Below are 21095 nucleotides of genomic sequence, written 5' to 3'. Positions count from 1 at the left end.
TAGAAGCACTGAAAAGAAAAATAGGTCTTATTCAATATCTCTGGGAAAAAAAGTCTGATGAGAAACAGTTATATTGTTTGAAAAGAAAAAAAGAGATGGAATGATGTTCTAAGAAACTAGAAAAGTCTCTATGCTAATTTGTTTTAAAACTAAGTAAAAACTATATATTCTATAGAAAAAAAAGATCCTACCAGGCCAGGAAGATGAATCAAATGAGGAATTGTACAACAACAATTTTCCTTACTTTTTTCATTTTTCTTTTTTTTTTTATAGTGACTGATAGGCTTTTAATTCCAAATTTTTGTTTTCTGTACGATGCTTCTACATATCATAATCAATCTGCTTTTACAGTGCACTTAATTTCCTCACCTCATACAGAATAATTTAAAGGAAAATGCAAACTAAAACACTTGCCACAGCTTCATTCCATTCTGCCGTAGACACTACAAAGAGAGAAATCCAGGAGAGAAGTGCTTCCCATGATTGACTTGAATTCTCAAAGTTGCTTCTCTGAAAATATGATAATGCATGACAGTGAAGATTACTGTAATTGCTTTATATGTGCCTGAAGAAAAAGGTTAAAATAAAAGGATTAAAAATTTAGACAAAACCATTTTCTTTGCCAGGCAAATACATCACAACTCAAAGATAAGATAATATCTAAAGATGGGCAAGGAACTGGGAAAAAAAAAGAAAAAAAAGCCTGCTGAGAGTTATAAAAGAACAAGTAGGTTTATAAATGAGTTCTACTTAATCAGTAGCGTTTATCAGACTTCAAGGATAAAGTGTCAAAACAGAGAGTATGACCTTCAGAGAAAGTCAGACTGGGGACTATTTGTATGATAAGGCCTTCAGGATGTGATTAGTCAAACACCAAAAGAAGCACATTGGTACAAAAAGCCTTTTCCAGAACAGCTCAGCAGTGATAAATGAGGCCATATTCTATTGGGCTCCTTTGTCCAAATCCATCTTGACTCCTCATCTCCTTTGCCTCAATTGACTGGCCTCCCATGATGCTGATCCATAGACTGGCCTTTCTTGGTGGTATCAGCTGTGCTGCTTCGGTGCCTGTCAGTCAATCATCATGTATACTGACTACTCTGACTCAGCATCTCCAGAAAAAAATCATCCCTGTAGCCCCAGGGTCATTTTTTCCATTCAGTGTTGGCTAGATGCTTTTCTTGAGTCTGGTAACTTTTACCATCATCAGACACTGGAATGGCAAGTCTCATTGCTTGCAGGCATGCATAGAAGTGCAATGTTGCAGTTTTGTAATCTGGGACAAGACAACCCAGATGGCCTTCAGATCTATGGACTTTACTGCCCAGTATCTGGGTTGAGTAGCACTTGGTGTGTCCCATGGAGCTCTAGTATTTAATCTCTGGAAATATGCCTTCTCCCCCACCTCTACCCAAAAGGTCTGTGGCTATGTGAAGTCTGAAAATTTAGAGTAATACGTGTTTATGACACAAGCAACATTTATTATATTGCTCTAGAGGGTTTTAAAGTACACCTGACTTGGCACAGTGTTGCCTTGGTCTTCTGGTCCTATCAGCCTATACAGGCTGCAGCTGTAATCTGCACCCAGAAGTGTAGCATGTTGCCAAGATGTCATTGCCATAAATATCCTGGTTTAGCAATCTGGAATTTAACTGCAGGTTCTCAAACTGTTGGTTGTCTCTGTATTATTAATACTAATATTTTTTAAAGTATTTTCTGTTGACTTTTATCTAAAAACTGAAAGCTTTCAAACCTCTCTCAAACTCTGAAACCTCTCAAAGTTAAATAAATATGTGCAGCATAGTGGACTCCCCCCCCCCCCAAAAAAAAAAAAAAAAAAAAAAAAAAAAAAAACCACCACCACCACCACCAAAAAACATTTCAGAAAGCATTACTGTGAAAATGAGTTGAAACCTCTCATTGAGAAATGAAACACTCAGATGACAAATCTCACTGTCAAAAATTAGAGAAGCCGTCATTCTCTGATAGCTGTTCCCAATGCTCCAGTCAAACCTACTGATTTTATCTACTCTCTGCATTTCTCCTGATTAAATGCTAAAATCTTGTTATCTGAGAAGAGAAAGACTATCTGCATGTTGTCTCTGTGGCTAAAACTTTTCTTTTTGGGATGTCACAAGGTCAGTGTCCTGAAGGAGTGTTTGGATGAACTTCATGAAGAGAGATCAACTTTCAGCTGAAGCACAGAAGGCAAATACAGATTTAACTTTCTCAGCAAAGAAAAACAAAAAAACAAACAAACAAAAAAAAAAAACCACACACACAAAACTAAACGATTTAAAAAAACCTCCCCTTTTCATAGCTAGAAGTATTGACTATAAATCAACTACATAAATAACTAGTTTTAAACTTCATTTATAACTAAATCAAAGGAGCACTTGATATGTTTCTTTCTTTAACAGATGGTGAGAATGTTTTGTTTTAAAATTGTTATATTCGGGATTTTTGGGGGCTACGTCTGGAGTGGCAAATCCATGTGAAACCAAGCTCTAGTTCTGTTCAAAGTGGAAGGGAAAACTTATCTATGCTCAAAATAATTCCAGTTAATATATTGGTTTTGCAGTTTTCTTTGGCATCTGCCATAAAATAGTTTTTACACTTTGATCTCTGAAGAGCTTTCACTGCCTGGAAGTTTTCAAACATTGGAAGGGGGTAAAAAATACATAATAATATTGATGTATACTGGCTTGGCTTTATTGTTTGTATTGAGCGGGTCCAGAGAAGGGCAACCAAGCTGGATGAGGGGCCTGGAGAACAAGTCCTACGAGGAGCGGCTGAGGGAGCTGGGCTTGTTCAGCCTGGAGAAAAGGAGGCACAGGGGTGACCTTATCACTCTCTACAGGTACCTCAAAGGACGCTGTAGCGAGGTGGGGGTTGGTCTGTTTTCCCACGTGCCTGGTGACAGGACGAGGGGGAATGGGCTTAAGTTGCGCCAGGGGAGTTTTAGGTTGGATGTTAGGAAGAACTTCTTTACCGAAAGGGTTGTGAGGCATTGGAACAGGCTGCCCAGGGAAGTGGTGGAGTCACCATCCCTGGAAGTCTTCAAAAGACGTTTAGATGTAGAGCTTAGGGATATGGTTTAGTGGCGACTGTTAGTGTTAGGTCAGAGGTTGGACTCGATGATCTTGAGTCTTCCAACCTAGAAATTCTGTGATTCTGTGATTTTATTGCCAACGTCTTGAAGAGTAGCTTCTCCTATAGAACAGGTTATAGGCTTCCAGACGTATGAAAAATATCTGACATCGTTTGGAGTCTGTTTGCTGGTTTTAGAGGTTAATAATCTTACAGATCTCACCTAGTGCATATTTGTTTTTTATTACAAAAAAAAAAAAAATACTTGTATTTATTGCATATTAACTCTATATCATTGCTTGTTTTTGTTGTTGTTGTTGTTTTGGTTTGGTTTATTTTCCAAGAAGAAGTTTTGTCACTTTCAGTTAGGTTTGTTAAGAAATAGCAGAGCCTTCAGGTTGCTCACAGCTTCTACTGAGATGTCATGGACCCTGTAACACCAAGACAAAAATTACTAGAGTGTCTTGAATTCTTGTAATGTAAATGCAAAGAAGGAAAGCCTGAAAAGCAGTGCTGTGCTCAAGATGGGCTTCAGTTTGATAGGACCAACTACACTTGAATCATCTCTCCTATAATCATTTTTTTCCTCAGAGCTCTTGTTAGAGACCATATTAGTTATGCTCTTAGCAGTGCATGGCTCTTTCTCCTCCTGCTTGCCAGTTCAGGCTGCTATGCACAATTGTCTGCATTTCATGAGGAAGGGGAGTGAACAATCCTTGCTGTTTCCTGACAGTCCAATGGAGCAGACAGACGCCCTATTAGCACCATATCCCTGGCTATTAGAAAGGCTGTAGAAATATTTGGCTGTCAAGTGGATATACAGCTGCATGAAATCAGGGGAGAGGAAGAGGAGGAATAATGGTCTCCTTAAAGACAGTGCCTGCAGGATGGTGAAGAAAGAAGCCCTGAAGTGGGGTGCAGTGCAGAATGAAAGTGCAGCTGCAGGACTGCTGCGTGCAACAATGAACAATCAGTCACATGCATCAAGCAATGGTGCTCCTGGCTGGGCTTTTCAAAGGGGCTTCAGTGATTTAAGAGCACAACTGCCATTGACTGCAGCAGGACTTAAGCAATTTTAAAATTTTTTTCTCCTTAGCACATCAAGCTGTTAGTTGATGTTCTTTGTACTTCGCTTTTTTTTTTTTTTTTTTTTTTTTTTTTTTATGATTTGGCTGCCTTGGAAACCTGCTGTCAGTTTCCATGGAGCAGTGCATATGTATTATTATGGCTTTACCTCTATATTCACTGCTCCTGTGGCATAGTAATGGTCACTCTCAAATCTCTGAGCACCTGAATGACAACCACATCCTGGGAAAAGGAGGTGAACCACAGAAACACCTGCATGTCAGTGGAAGCATTCTCCTCTCACTATTGTCATGTCATCCAGCTCCACTTAGATGTCATATTTGAGCACATGAGTTTCTGAGCAGCACTAGGAAGCACACTGGTGCCAGCACATGACCATAGTTCATATCAGTAGCAGCTCTTGCACTAAAACAGTGTTAGGGCTCACCCTCAGAGCAAGTCTGAGAGACATCAGCAGTCACAATTCTGAGCACTGTGTCCATGGAGTTAAAGACCAAAAGTGGACATGTGGCACTAAAAAGACAACCAGAGATCAGCTCAGGCTAAATCACACCTGCTGAATATACCAAGTTTAAATAGACTCTCCTTTATATAATCACAGGAAATAAAATGAGAAAACTTGCATAGGTTGGCACCAATATTACTGACAAAATTACAGGACCTCAGCTCTGCTCAGTGATTCAGAGCAAAAACTGTTCCCATTTTAAGTAATATGAGGGAACTGGATTTTGTCTGTGTGAACACAGAGACATAGGGAGCTGCAGGGACAAAGTGTATTGCGTGATATCTTGAGAATGTGCCACTAGTGCTTGGTGAAAGCAAGGCCAGGTGTAGCTTCTTGTAACACATAGAGGCATAAACTGTTACTTAAAGTATGCTGAAAATTACCAAACTGATTTCAGTGGGTGAATTCAACTAACAGTTCTAATCAGCCACTCTCCTGAAGAGCTGTCACTATAGTTCAAATGTAATCATCATGAAACATGAAAGGAAAAAGAATATGCAGTATTTTAATCCAGTTAGTACTGTGGTGGTGTAGTACTTGAGACAATGGCATCCGTTAAACACCTATGATTACAGTCTTTTGAGGGGGAGTAATTGCCTTAAACACTCTCCTGTCACCTTGGGACATATGGCCATGGTGGACCATAAGATGACAGGATTTTATTTGCACACTGGTGGATTTAAGTATGGCAGGGAAGCTTTAAAACAGCCTCTGTGAGTGCTCAGAATGGACAGCTCTTTAGAGCTTTAAAAACAGACTGCTGAAAAAAAGATGCTTCCAGGAAACAGCAAGCTTTAGCAACTGCAGGTTATATTCAGCACTACTGCACTATACAGCAGATTGGTGACAGACCAACTGGAGCAAGCATGTCCGTAGAAAACACATTGCTTTCTATTTCCCTTCTAAGCCGTGCTCTTAGTTTCAAAAGTATTCTTTGTTGCATCTAGAATATTCACAAATAAAATGAAAATTCAACTGAAACATTACTTTCTGTGGGGTGGGTGGGGGCACATCTGGGGTAATTTTAGGTGTCTTGGATTTTATTTGTGGGTTTGCATTTTTTTCACAACTTTCTATTTTTTTTTCACCTCTTCCCTTCTCATTGTGATTCAAAGAAATTTCCATATATTTTAAATAAACAAATTTAAACATCTTAACATCTATTATTTCTTTATTTTTTTAGTTCCCTGTTGGTAATGGGTTCTATCACAGCTAGTTCCTGTTTAGATGGGGAGCAGCCTGTGAACACCTTTCTAACTGTAATTCAGAATCTGAACAGGTTCTGATCTAGTTTTGATGGGTAGTGCAGTTCCCCTATCAATATCTTGCTGATTTTCCTGAACACAACATAACAGTGATCCCATGTTCCTCTTGTATCGGGGAGCCCAGCACTGGACCCTGCATTCCAGGTGTGGATGCTGAGCAGAGAGGAAGGATTGCCTCCCTTCATCTGCTGGCAATGCTCTTACTATTGCTAATGCTCATCAGAAGCCTGTGTGAGGAGAATTGTGGTTCGGGTGTATTTTTTGTTTATTTCTTTGTGTTATTTTTTTTCTATCAAATTATTTTATAGTCCTTGGACAGTTATTGCAATCAGATAAAACAGAGCTGTGAGCTCCTACATAAAATCAGTCTCAGTGAGTTTCCATCTTGTCTGACAGCAAGAGAAAAGCACGTATACAATATTCATGCTTCATTTAAAGTAGTTATACACTATTGCTTCTATTTAGTGTTCTTAAATTCTCATTTGTTCCCACATAATTTTGACATAATACTTCTCATTGGGTTCATAAAGAAAGAAGTTTATTTGTGCAGTTATTCAAAGTGCTTTATTTATAATATAAAGTTTATGTGCTATTTCTTTGCACAACAAATCCAGAACATGATATTTTTTAGGCACTGAAAATGTGATATTATAAAATTTAAACTGAGTAATGATTTTAAATGTTCTAGAGCCATTAAATAATAGGAAATGTTTTTTGTTTGTTTGTTTAAAAAGGAACTGCAGGTTGGAAAATTGTAATACCTGGAAAATTCCTGCAATGAAAGTCATAAGACCATATGTTTATGATGCTAGAAATTAACTTAAATTTTACATATAATGTTTTTAAAACCTGGGAGAGAGAGATCTTGATGTTGGAGATGGGTATTGCAGAGAATGAACCATTTTGCTATTGGTGTTCTCTAAGGAAAAAATGGGTTGGAAACTTGGTATGACACTTAAAAGCCATATTCTATCCTTTCTGTCACTGCGCCTATCCTGATGAGGTTCTTGTGGGGAGAGGTGCAGTGTTCAATAGGGCTTGCAAGGTTTCCATATTTGTTAGCTCTGATGAACAACTCAGTGGTGTTGGTGATATCTGATATGCCAGAATTGATTCATGGGAAGCAGTTTAGGGTAGAAGGGCAACTTTAATGAGAATTTGCTGAAAGGCCAGGTGCTGAACAGAGTCAATGTGTCTCCCAGTAGACATGTATTCTTTTCATAGGAAAAGTTTTCTTTGGAAAATTTTCATCATACCATGATTTGCTGGCAACAGGAGCTCTACCCTCCCGGGGCAAAGCAGCAGTAAAGAACAAAAAGGTGAGGAATGAGTTCATATATGTCACAGAAGTATTGTATCTTTATTATTACAAGTGCTAGGAAAATATACTGCAAATAGACTTACAAGACCCATCTGGCATCTGAGATGTATCCATATTTCCTTTACCCAGAAGTGAAGACCAGAAAAGCTTGCTATTTTACTACCATCTGCTGGATCCCACCCAAAACCACACACCTCTTTACCTTCAAGGGAATGTTTGCCCTAGCCATAATTCATCACCTTCAACAGACTGTGCTATTCAAATAGTAGTTTACAAATAACTGACACTTAAACAACAAAGTGGATATTACAGCACTAAAAATATGATTTTGCCTTGCCAAATTCGCTGCAGATTCTGACAATAAAATTTAGAACTATTGTGGAAAAAAACTATTGTAAAATACTGCTGTTAGGATAAAAAAGTCTTATAGTGTGACAATATAACTTTGTGAGCCACAGTGAGAAGAAACCTTCAGCATTTAATGCCCTGTGGTTTGAACACATGTTTCAATACACCTAAATGCTCTGACTGCAGTAGACCTGCTGTATGCGTTGCTTGGCTTTGACAGGGTCAGACTGTCGCAGGCTATCAAGAGTTTGTCTGTATGCTTTCTCTTCTGCCCAAGGGGAAAGGCAAGACATAACATTCCTGCTTATTAATATTTAGAGTGGATAGCCTGTTTTAGCCTCGAGCTTATTTCAAGTGGTATTTGGACTCATGTTTCCTGGCTTGTCTGGTAACTGAAGAGTTATGGTGAGTACAAGTAAATAAACGACAATTCCTTTATTTACATAGGTACCTACCTGTGCCTATAGCTTAATGTGCCTATAGGTGCATAAACCCAGTATTCACCTGCCTCTGCTTTTTTCTGAAATACTGTTCAACTCCTCCAAAGCCAGTTTTTCAACATTCCTTAATTTCTCTCGATTTTGATAGCTTCTCAGTCCTCCCTACTTACCTATCTAACTAATGGAGAGCCTCAAGAAATGGATCAGGTAAAGACCCCAAGATGGGATCTCTTTGGGTGGAGTGAGGGAAGCAGTTAGCAAGGTGGTGGTGTTGTCACAGGTGTGGCTGGTCACAATGAAGGCAAGAGAGGTACTGCACAGAAAGCTCACACTGCAGTAGTGGATCTTAATTGGATACCGATTTTGTGTCTGTCTCCAGTTGGTCAACCTGACTGCTGAGAATAGTTCACTATCTCCCACCCAAAAAATGCTGTAGAGGAGTACCTGCTTCTTTTTTTTTTTTTTTTTTTTTTTTTTCCACAGCTGCAGACTCCTACATCTCCTACATGTGGGTAGAAGGTAGAGAGCAGAGAGCCATCCTCATACAGATCCACCTTACTGGATGTATACACAGCTGTGCCTCCAGAAAAGCAGTGGTGTATGTATGGTGTATGGTACATGTAAATGGTGTATGGTTACTGAGAGCTCACTGATCTATTGGCAAGCCATGTTGGGAGTGTTGGGAATACAGAAATGGCAGCTGCAGGGTCCATGTTGACTCAGCTCTTTAAATTAAAAGTTTTTACAAATTATCAAAGCTCTTTGTTGTGACCATGTTTTATAGTTTGAGGTTTGTACTACTCCACTTATTTCAGCTTTTTCTTCTTTTGCTATTACCTTCCTCTCTGCATCTTTGCAAAAACATTTTTGTATGTTTTTCCTAACTGTCTCTGTTTTGCTTAGAGTAATAAATCATACGCATGTAACAATTTTCTTTTCTAGTGGAGGGAAAAAAAAAAAAAAAAAAAAAAAGCAGATTACTAACCATTCATTTATTTGTGACAACTGCAAGTTTGTCTCAGTCTCAGAAGTAACTCCTGTGTACCCCAGTCAACAGCCCACTTTCAAGGGCAAGTGACAGAAAGCCTCTGATTTAGCCTCAGACTGCATTGCTAGGTCAGAGTAAGAAACTGAGAATGTTGCTTTGATATTCTTGATTCAAAGACAGTCAGGCATGCAGCTTTTGAAGTGTGGCCAGACCCCCAGGGATGTGCCCAAGCACAAATACAACCTGCTGGGCTCTCACGTGCACTTGGCTCGTATTTCCTGAGCTTCTTCCAGATCCTTCCTCACTCTGCCCAAACATCCTGTGAACACAGTTTACTCAGTACTTCCACTCAGGTGAAGGTTACCATAACTCTGCTGCTATTCCATGTCTGTACATTTACCCAATACTGTTAACTGGGTTCATGTTCAACAGTCTTTCTCAACCATAATAGCCATATTGTCTACATTGCCTACACTGTGAAAAACAAATTGCACTATGTCCTATCAGATATCTTTAAGAATGTATTAACACTGAACTCTATCTGCCCAACTAGTGGCCCACAATGGAAATGGTGTGCTCCTCAGTTTGATAGTCATAAGACAGCCAAATAAGAGGAACTTTGTATTGGTACTTCTCTATTCCGTATCCTAAATGATTTTTGTCAAACACAGTCCAAGCTAGGAAACATAAATTCTGTCCCATCTTCCTAACAAATACATTTTCTCAAAATCAGACTGTACTTAACTTTTTCTTTTTTTTTTTTTTTTTTTTCATGCAATGCCCACTATATCCACTTGTGACTAGGATCCTTATTTCCATTTAATTAAAAGAAATACATCCAAAATCATCCTCAGATGAAGTTGTTAACAAGTTGTGCACAAGTTGTGCACACATTTGACAACAATGGCTGAATAGGCTAACGTTGAAATGCCTCCTCTTCAGTGTTATCCTTTTGTACCTTGAAGATCAGATTTTGAGATCAGTTCTAATTATATGTTTTGCCAAACCTAATTATATGTTTTGCCCTTTTTAGCCAAAATTACATTTATATGAGTCCAAAAACGTTAAAGTCTGATAGTCTATGGTAGTGTCAAAATATACAGAAATTCTGTACATTCTTTTCTGTTTATTTTTACCTCTATATGAAAAAAAAAAAAAAAAAGGAAACAAACAAAAAAAAGTGCTTAGTAGACTGAACAGACAGAACTTGCTCCCTAGTTCTTCCCCTGTCAGTTCAGCCCTTCTATCACACTTCACTCTTCTAGAAAAGTCACTACACAGGTTTAGTGTAGAAACATCTGTGGGTACAGAGATTAGTACAGACAGCCACAGAATTCTCTCAGACAAAAATTGTGTGCATTTTTTTACTCTTCTGCAATGTTTTAATAGTAGGATGATAGAAATGCCCATGCACCCTTTTGCATAATTTATCTCAATGTAAAATATGTACCTATGCAATATTGTGTGAATGTCTGTGACCTTTCTTTAAAAAAATGTCCATTTTGCATTTTGAAACATCAAGTTTTGCATTATTATTCTCTTTTTAATCTATTTTACTCTTACAATTAAGTCTAGTTTCAGAGTATTCTTATTTGTTTACATTTTGGGTATATTACCTTTTTCAAAAGAGACAAAGACAGTTTTTATTCTTAAAGATTGAACATCCTTCAATATAATGTTGTATAAAAAAGCAAGCTAAAATTGCTTTCAAGTTTAAGATCAGCTATTTAAAAGACCAGGCTTGTATTTAAATTAAATAATTATTCTTTATTGCTATTATAGTTCAATTCATACATCCTAGCCTGAGTGCAAAATAATTTATCTGACAGGAGGAAATAGTTGTAACACTTCTACAAAGCTAGGCTGAAATTCAAAAAGTCTGATTACAAGCTTTCTATGTATTTTAATTTACTTGAAAGAATACTCTAGGCAGTAACCAGTGTCCTGGTTTCAGCTAGGATAGAGTTAATTTTCCTCCTGGTAGCTGGTATGCTGCTGTGTTTTGGATTTAGGATGAGAATAATGTTGACAACACACTGATGATAACATACTTTTAATTGTTGCAGAGCAGTGCTTACACCAAGCCAAGGACTTTATCGCTTCTCACACCACCCTGCCAGTGAGCAGGCTGAAGGTGCACAGGGAGCTCAGGGACAGATCCAGGACAGCTGACCCAAACTGGCCAAAGGGGTGTTCCATACCATCTGATGTCATGTTGAGCAATTAATACGGGGTGGCTAGCCAGGTTGGGGGGACTGCTGCTCAGGGATGGAATTGGCATTGATCAGTGGGTGGTGGGCAATTACTTGTACATAACTTGTTTTGTACCCGTTATTATTAGTAATACTATTATTATTATTACTATTATTTTCTTCCCTTTCTTTTCTGTCCTAAAAAGCTGTCTTTATCTCAACCCACAACCTATTTTTTCCAATTTTCTCTCCCTATCCCTCTGAGAGGAGAGGGTGAGCAAACGGCTGTGTGGTGCTTAGCTGACAGCAGGATTAAATCACAACAACTAGTCAGTCCAGCCTTCTGCTCAGGGCCTGGGGGGAAGTAAAAATACCGGTATACTGAATCTGGCACACATAGAAGAAAGAATCACAGCAGTATAGCAAACAAAATGCAAGACATTGTGTATATTCTGCTTGTAATGTAGAGGGAGCATCAACCTCTAAAGTGGAGGACTGGGTGAAGCAGATATAAAAACAGCATTCCTCTTTCTAAAGTGAATTATATACATCTTCTTTCTTGCTCCAATGTGAGACAAGGCTTCAAGATGCATGCTTAGCTGACATACCTTGTCCAAGGCACTAGGTTAAAAAAGTTTCCATCAGCTTTTACTCTACCATATGTCCCTTAAGACTTTAGACAGTACATGAACTGGTATTTCAGATGATTCTTTACTAGGTGTAATATCAATTAAGGTGAATCTACAAGTTGATTTTGTAATTCCTGGTAAGCAAATACCATTACCAGGTACATTTCTTAATTCTTGAGATGACCCTTGTCCTTAAGATTAAGCAGATGGGTTCTACTAGTTTTTCTGTAGCTGTTTACTCTATTTTCAGATAATTATCTACAGTGACTCCAAGATCACTTGTCTATCTGGCAATATCTAATTTCAATCTTATCATCCTCTGTTTGTGTATAAAGTTAGAACTGTGTTTTCCCCATGTTTTTTGTAATTATTGAATTGAAATTTCATCAGCTACTTTATGTCCCAGTCACTCAGTATCACAAGAGACTTCTGCATCTCTTTGCAGTCAATTTAGTTTTGCTAAGTTTAAATAATTTTGTAGCATTTGCAAACCTCGTTATCTCATGCATCTCCCAACTTTCCAGATTTTCATGAGGATGCTGAAACACAGAAACACCAGAGCAATTCTCCCTATGGTAATTCCTTTCTATCGTGAAAACTAAACAATCATTCCTAGCTTTTGCTTACTACCTTTAACTGCTCATAACTCATATTACCTATGAGAAAACACTCTTTCTTTCTTACTTTATTGTAGTTTAAATCTTTAAAGTACTTCCAAGGATCTCCTCTAAATCGTTTCAGTGTTTTTACTAACTTCTTTCCCTTGGATCACCTCTATAACAAAGACCTTTAGACTTCTTCAAAGAACTTTAATGGATTTATGGGCACAATTTTCTTCCAAAAATCTCTTACTAGCTCATGATCAACATGTTACTTTTACTGTTATGTTTATGACTATGTAAATTATTATGTTTACCTTCCTTTTATTTTTATACCACAGGTCCCAAGTACCAAGCTTGTGACACAAACAATAAAGGACAGAAAGCTCTTTAGTCATTTGCAGCTTTCAAAGTGTGAAGCAGACAGTGATACTTCTACACTAGCTCACAGTATTCCACTGTATTCCACTGTAGTAGTAGTTGAGCACTGGCCTGAAACAGTTTTACCTTAGTTCACTATATCTATGAATAGGAAGACTAATTTGAACCTAAATTTCTTCTATTTTGAAACAACATATTTCTTCTGCAGTTTTAAATAAAGCTGTCATAGAAGCTTGTGGTCACACAGGTCGTGAGAACTAATACCCAACACTTACATTTGTAGAGCAATATTTGAGGAAGTCACAGCCTTATGGGTTACATGTGTCCCAGGTGTCTGCTAAAATTCTTCTTGGAGCGTATCACAAGCAGGGCATGCATCAATCCACACAGTGCTGAACTATAATGCTAGTGCAGCCATGAAGTGTCTGTCCCAAAGCAGAGCTGATGATGAAGAGGTAGGGAAATGAGCATATGCTGAAACAGCTACATTTGACTTAAGCGAAATATTGAAGTAAGAATAGAAGATCCAATTTTACAGTCTATGAAAATGTTGTTACTAACTTTAGTAAGATTAACTATTTTTGTCTGATGCATTGCTGTATTTTCTCAACCTTCTTTGTGAGATCTGTGATGATTCCTTTTAATACCTCTGTTGTTCTTAAGTTATCTTATTCTTTGAAGAATAAGATAACTTATTTTGCTTCTAAATTTTATCCACTATGATTTCACTAAGAAGAAATAAATTTCACGTTAGTGAAAGTATGTCTACCTGTGTCCTAACCTGAAAACTTGCTCTTGGGCTTAGACATAGTGACCTCCTGCATTATTGACCTTAATGCGTTATTCACGTCTCCTTGAAATAGCTTATAAATCAGTCTGCAATATGAGTTACATAAAATAAAGGTAAGTGGTGTAATGAGATTATCCACAGACATAAAAGCTAAAGAAAAGCAATTCAAAGAATAAAGTTTCCTGATCTGATCCAGGGTTTGACAGATCTGACTCAGTACTGAATGATGTTGTTTGGCAGATACATCTTTTGCTAATGCTTTTCTTTTTTTAGCTGGATGATTGCAGAAGAGTTTTTGGTCTGGATATCCAGGCAGGCAGATACAAATCCAATACTTTTTATTGCTTTAACTTTTCTGCTTTGAAATCAGTAGTCTTCAAATATTTGTTCTATTGAAATTCTGCTTCTCAAAATGTTCATAGAATAAAATTGGTCTGGCCAAAATGTGTTGCGAGCATGAAGAAAGGATCATTACAAACTAACATCATTGCTATTACTTTTGAAATGTTGTGTTAATTAATGTGTACAAAATTAGATGCTATTTTCAGGGTAAGATTTCCTAAACTGTAAAAGGACTCAACATATCGGATCTGTCCAACTGAGAACAATAATTCTTTTCAGTTATTTGTAAAACCAAGTTTTCCATCTGTTCCTACTGTAATACAGATGTGCCTGTCATACTTCGGTCATGCACCTTGATTGTGCATGCAGTACACAAATCCCAGGGATAAATTTATCAACAGAGCCAAGGTAGATACCCTTTGTACCATGTTTTTTCCATTATACAATAGGGAATTAGTTATGCTCCTCTTCATCACCACACCTTGAACCTACCCACCTTATATGTTTGTGTAACATTCTAAAAACTGATAGACCTGTAGAAAAAACTGTGGTTACTCTCCTGTGCATGATCTTTCAACCCTACCCATCCCAAGACCAAAGATTCCCCACCTGTAGGTGGGGACTTTTTGGAGAAGAAAGTGAGAGAGAATAATGTTTTGGTTTGGTTTGGGTTTTTGATACTAACAGAAACAGAACCACTGGAAACAACAGACATTAGCCATTACTAATGGGAGCAGGGCAAGCATTTGATACTGGCCCTAGGACTCTCCCAGCCACTAGGTAAAAGCTCAAGGGATTTCTTGGCCCTAATACAGTTTATCTATGTAGTCTACCTTGTAATGAGTCTTCCACTTATTTATCCAGTCTCTTTTTCAATGGATGTCCTCTTGTAATTTTCCTTATAAAACAAATTATTTTAAAGTTGGTTATATTGTAATGTATAAGAACTGTTAAATCACTTAAAAATTAAGAGATGTCTATTTTAAATCATATATTATTTAAATTAAATCACAATAATTAAAGGGGATGCAGTAATATTAGTCAGAAAAAATATCTACAAGTATGTTGTTTAAGTTCATTGCAAATTTAAAGGATATGCACAATTAGTTTTTCTTCAGTTTTTAGCACAAAAATGACATAAAGTGTATCTGCTTATGAATATGTATCAACTATAATACAAACTCTCTTGCATAGGAAATTTGGCTTAATTCTGTGTTAGGAGACAGCTTGCATCTGTAATTATGTTACCATTTACTATTGTATAAAACTCCACTCTATACTAATTACACTTAACAAATGGAGTGCTTAACTTTAATTATACTGGAAGATCTACAAAGCAAAACCTTTTTTTCTACTTTCTCAGTAGACTGCATTCTAAGAGTACAGAAGAGTTTTCTAGTGTCTGAATCATACTGTAAATCAGATTGTTTAATGTTATTAAGATGTGTCATGTGTACATCTTACAGTTTTCTTATTCAGCCAAACATTAAGTGTATTCCAGCACTGTTTTTATGGTAATATTTTCCTTGCAATTCTGTTTTATAAAAGTACATTATAATCTAGGTACTGCAAAAGAGCATCTTGGCTAGTTTTTGATTTATGGCATGCATAATTCAAATTATTAATAAGCATCTTATTTTTTCTTTGTTCTTGTTCACAATGATATTGATAGAATCGAGCACTCAAAGAAAATTAGTAGACTGGACTAGACTAGAATAGAATTGTTCAGTTAGAAGCAATCTTCAAAGTTCATGTAGTCCAACTGCCTGACCTCTTCAGGGCTAACCAAAAGCTAAAGCATATTATTGAGGGCATTATCCAAATGCCTTTTGAACACTGACAGCCACAGAGCATCAACCACCTCACTAGGAAGCCTGTTCCAGTGTTTAACCATCCTCACACTAAAGAAATTTATCCTAATGTCCACCAGTGGTGCAGATTTGTGCCATGACCTGCAAGTGTCACATCACACATCCTGTCATCAGTTCCTGAAGAGAAGAGACCAGTACCTCCCTTTCCTCTTCACCTCCTCAGGAAGTTGCAGAGAGCCATAAGGTTGCCTCATGGCTTTCTCTTATCTAGATTGTCCTCAGCCTCTCCTTATAGAGAACACATTCCAGACTTTCCACCATTTTTGTTGCCCTCTTCTGGACATTTTCAAGGATATTAACATTATTTTTATATTGTGGAGACAAGAACTGCACACAATATTCAAGTTGAGGCCATATCGATGCTAAGTATAGTGGGAGAATCACCTCTTTTGACCAGGTGAATATGCTGTGTTTAGTGAGAATTTTATTCAGGAGTATGTTGCTTCAACTTTCACTTAGGATAGCTATCTGAATTTATTAAGAATAATACATATAAATTTTCACAATAGATCAACAAGTCCAGACTTTTGAGAGATCAAATATCAGCCATAATATGAATAACCTGAGGCCACCGAGTATCTTTGTAAAACTACAATATTTATGTTCCTTTCCTATTTTATTAGTTATTTCACAGCAACAGCAGTACCCGAAATAATTTCTCCTCACCATTCATGGTCTACTGTACCTATCCAGAAAGCAAAATTTTAACTCTAATCTGTTTATGAACAATCTAACTCCCTATTTACAGCAAAACACATTTTGGAGTATATTAAACACATTATAGCTAACCAGTCAAAAGAGGTGATTATCCCAGTGAATTTAGCATTAGGACATTAGCAGTTTCACTTGGAATATAGTGTGCAGCTCCACAATTTAAAAAGGATGTTGAAACACTTGAGTGTGTACAGAGAAGGTCAACAAAGCTGGTTAAAGAGCTGGAAGGCATGTGCTATGAGGAGCAGCTGAGGACACTGGGTTTGCTTAGCTTGGCAAAAAGGGGGTTGAGGGATTACCTCATTGCTCTTTACAACTTCCTGAGGAGATGAAGCAGAGAGAGAGGTGCTCATCTTTTCTACCTGGTATCTACTGGCAATATATGTGGTAATGGCTCAAAGCTGCATCTGGGGTAGTTCAGACTAGATATTATGAAAAACTTCTTTACTGAGAGGGTGATTAGACATTGAAACAGGCTTCCTAGAGAGGTGGTTGATGCCCTGTGACTGTCCATGTTTAAAAGGCATTTGGATATTGCTCTTAAAGATATGTTTTAACTTTGGGTAAGCCTCAAAGTAATCTGGCATTTAGAGTTAGACTTGATCTTGATCAATCCCTTTCAGCTGAAACTATTCCCTTCTATTCTGTTCTAACTTCTCAGAAGTTTCCATCAGAACTGTTCAACAAGTTAGTTGTTCTCTTCACATAGTAATTCCCATCTTATATATACATATAAATATGTGTGTTTGTGTATGGGATCTTGTATGTATGCTAATGGGATCTAGTTACAGAAGTTACTCTGTTTTAATAGAGTTGTTTGCCCACCATGTTACCTGTGGGACTCCTCAAAGACATATGTCCAGAAAGGCCAGATGTTCTTTGTCATGTTGCTGTACTGCAAATCTTGGCTTAAGCTCTACACAGATGTTAAGAAGACAGTTGCCCTAGAAGAAGCATTATTGTGGACCTGCTTGACACAGTTTAAACTCTCCAAAGCCTTCCATTCTTTGCAGATGCTGAAGTCATGAAGGTAATTTCACTTTTTGAGCTCTGTTACAGATTTTCCACCTTTTCTGGTGGTTGCTCTGAGATACCTGAATGAGTTCATTCATTCAGCTCTGGATGACCATGTTCATTGTCACTGTCATTATCTTAGTCTTTTTGTTTGTTTATTTATTTTGTGGTTTTGTTTGTTTGTTTGTTTTTCCCTATACCGCTCTCTGTTCTACAGATACAGCACTTCCCATTCTTGTTGCTGGATCCTTGTTTGAGCATGAAATCATGTTTTTTCTCATGTCAACTCAGCAGTTGTTGCCTTGGCAACATGAAGATCAGTTCAAGACAATTTCTGGGAAAAGTATTTTGCCTAGACTAAGGCCAGATTCTCCAATAAATTACTTCCTCCTTTCTCATTCTTTCTTCCACACCACTTCCTTTTTCATGCACAATCGATTATTTAAGGCTGTAGTTAACACAAGTTAACAGTTTCCTGCCCCTCAATTGTAACTTGTGTTTAAGTTCCACTGACTCTTTTTTGGCAGAAACCAATGCAATGATTGACTTGGTCCCCTGCTAAGGCATAGACAAGGGCTGAGTTATTTCAGCAAAGTTAGAAGAAATAGTTTGATTAAAACAATTTAAAAGAATCAGAGCTGTATTTCACTGGCAGATGCAGAGGAAATTAATTTCTTCAAAAGTAATTACCATATTTAAGGAGAGATTGATATTCTTAGAATACAATTGAGCTTTAAAGTTGTTTCACTCTGTGAGTACTCCAATACAATAGTGAGGCCACTTTTCTGTACAGGAAATACAAAGTTCTTTACAAATTGTTTTTCTAGAAAAGGCACCAAAATGATGAATAAGGTATGATTATATTTCCCAGTATCATCACTATATGAGATAGCACATTTCTATCTTAGATGTGCAGTCTTACAAAAGCACACAGAAGTTAAAACCTGTTTTTTGAAAAGCTGTGCAAGAGTCTTAGCATAGCTTCACATTTAGAGTCATGGCTGATAACTGCTGGCTGGAGTGGCTGAGAACTCTGTAGAGAGAACTGCCTGGAAACTTTCTCTGGAAAGATGTGACTGCAATCAGTGGAAAGAGAGCAAAAAGCAAGGTGAAAATTGTGCCAGTTCCTACAGGAAAAGAAACGAAAGGAGATGAAAACCTGGCCAGGTCCTCTTTTGTTTACCACAAAACATGCCCAGATTCCTAAACAGCAATCTTTTGCCTATGACAGATTTCAAAACAGTTAAAATTGTCCATGGGGCTTCTGTTCAATCTTAGCTTGATAAGATGATGACTTGACCATGGTCACTGTGTAAAACCAAAGTCTTTCAAACCCTTTACTGTTTTAGTTGATTTTCACTTACTAATACAGCTTTCATCTCTTACGTTTTATCCAGTCCTGATACCTACTTGCTCTTCTGCAAGTAATGCTTCTATTGAGACTTTGGCTTATTTAGCAGTGTGGGATTAATTAGGTTATTAATTAGTTTGATTGTGTGACAGCTTTTGCAATACAAAATACGCATTTATTAATCACTGTGATTTTTGGAAGACTGAGCACAAGGGCTTGGTGACTTTACCAGTGGCTAGTGAACACATACAAAAGTTATGAAGTGCTTTTATAAAGTAAACAGATAGCTTCTTCATTACTCTGCAGTTTTTCAGTGTGTTGTTTCTTTTTTCCACTTTTACCAAGTTCAAATTTTCTGATTAAGTTTTTAACTGGTCCTTATCGTGGGCTAATTTTCCTCTGTTGTTCACTCACAGTTCTGCTGATGCTTTTAGACATACAATATATAGACACTGGCTGTACGAATCCTCACAGAAGCCCTATCAATTTCCTACAAATGTTTTGACCTCAACTGATTTTTTTCATTTCTTTAGTGAGGATTTTGTCTAGTGAAAAGCACAAATTTCCTAATGCTTTGTTTTTCTTTTCCTACTATGACATGCAAACTACAAATTTCTTTGCTTTTTACTTAGAACAAAACTGTCTTTGTTTTCACAGTTGTACTGAGTCTGACTAAGACAGAGTTAACTTTCCCCACAGCAGCCCACATAGTGCTTCACTTTTTTGCACTTGCAGATAGAACAGCATTGATATCACACTGATGTTTTCGCTATTGCTAAGTAGCACTAGCACAACATCAAAGCTGTCTTTTCAACTCCCCCCAAAAAAAGGCTGGGGGTGAGCAAGAGGTAGGGAGGGGTTATAGCCAGGACATCTGACCTACTCTGACCAATACCAAGCATGATATTCCATGTTTTATGACATCATACTCAGCAATAAAAGCTGGAGAAAGAAGAAGAGGGGTTGGTGTGTATGTGGGTGATATGGACTCATATTAGGAAAGCACGTCTTCATTGAGGCCCTGCCTTCCAAGAAATAGCTGAATATTGCTTTTTCCCCCCCCTCCTTTCATTAAAGTATTTTTTATTTCAGCACAAGATTTATTTTTTTTTTTTTTTTTTTTTGGTGGTAGAGTTTTAACTGCCCATTAATTGTTAAACCACCATATCAATACATATGGGGACAACTTTTATTCAGAGGTGGCATGAAATATATGAAATATCCTCCATCGCCAGGAGAGCATCAAATCTTCTGTATAGTTTTGATTTGGTACCACTTGTTTCCACGTGTGTCTGGAATTACTTTTCTTACTGTTGGTTTGATTACATTCATGAGTAATCATAGGTTTGCATTCAAGTGGCTAAACAAAGTGACTTCGAGTATCCTAAGCACCTTTACAAGACTGGCAAACTCAGCAGATACCACATCCCATGTAAAACATTCTACTGCACCTGAAATGTTTCTAGACTGCTATGTTTAGACAAATGAATCCTATTCCTCGGGTTGTCTCCTGAAAACACATATCCTTCCAAATTAAGATTTTGTTACAGAATAGTGTATCTAAGTATTGTATTCTCCTGTAGTGCGTGGCACATCATTCCATTACCTGGTCTACAAGAGTATATATTATTGGGAGGGACACTGGTACTATACTTAGAAAATGCTGGGAGTCAGAGATGTAATATGTTTACTTTGCTTTAGTCAAATCTGACTACTGATTCTTTGCAAATTATTTAGTTCATTGAGTGTCATTTGGTATTGAAATAACCTTAAAAATGAAATGAAAAGTTAGGTCAAGTTAGTGGTGTAATTCTTCTACTTCTCTTTAATCTGCTTCTCATACACACTTCTATGAAATTACAGTCTACAGGTTAACTATAAGGTATCTATCACTTATTTTTAAATATAAAGATTCCTGGAAGAAATCTCCTGAACTATGGCTATATCCAACTTCCAAACTCAAAATTATATTTTAATGCAGAATATCCACAGAAAGATGGGATTCTGGATATCATAGGTGTAAAGAAAATAGTGTACTTTATATTTTTTATAGGTAGCTTGAAAGGTTCAAGGAAATTAAAAGAAAACAGAATTCTTACAGTACTTGAAACTTTATATAATTTTCCACTAGGAAAACTATTTAAATAAGAGCACAAAAAATGTAGACAA

This window comes from Aythya ferina, assembly GCF_964211825.1.
Source record: "Aythya ferina genome assembly, chromosome: 1".
NCBI classification, from domain to species: domain Eukaryota; kingdom Metazoa; phylum Chordata; class Aves; order Anseriformes; family Anatidae; genus Aythya; species Aythya ferina.
Note: the sequence above shows the minus strand (reverse complement) of the source record.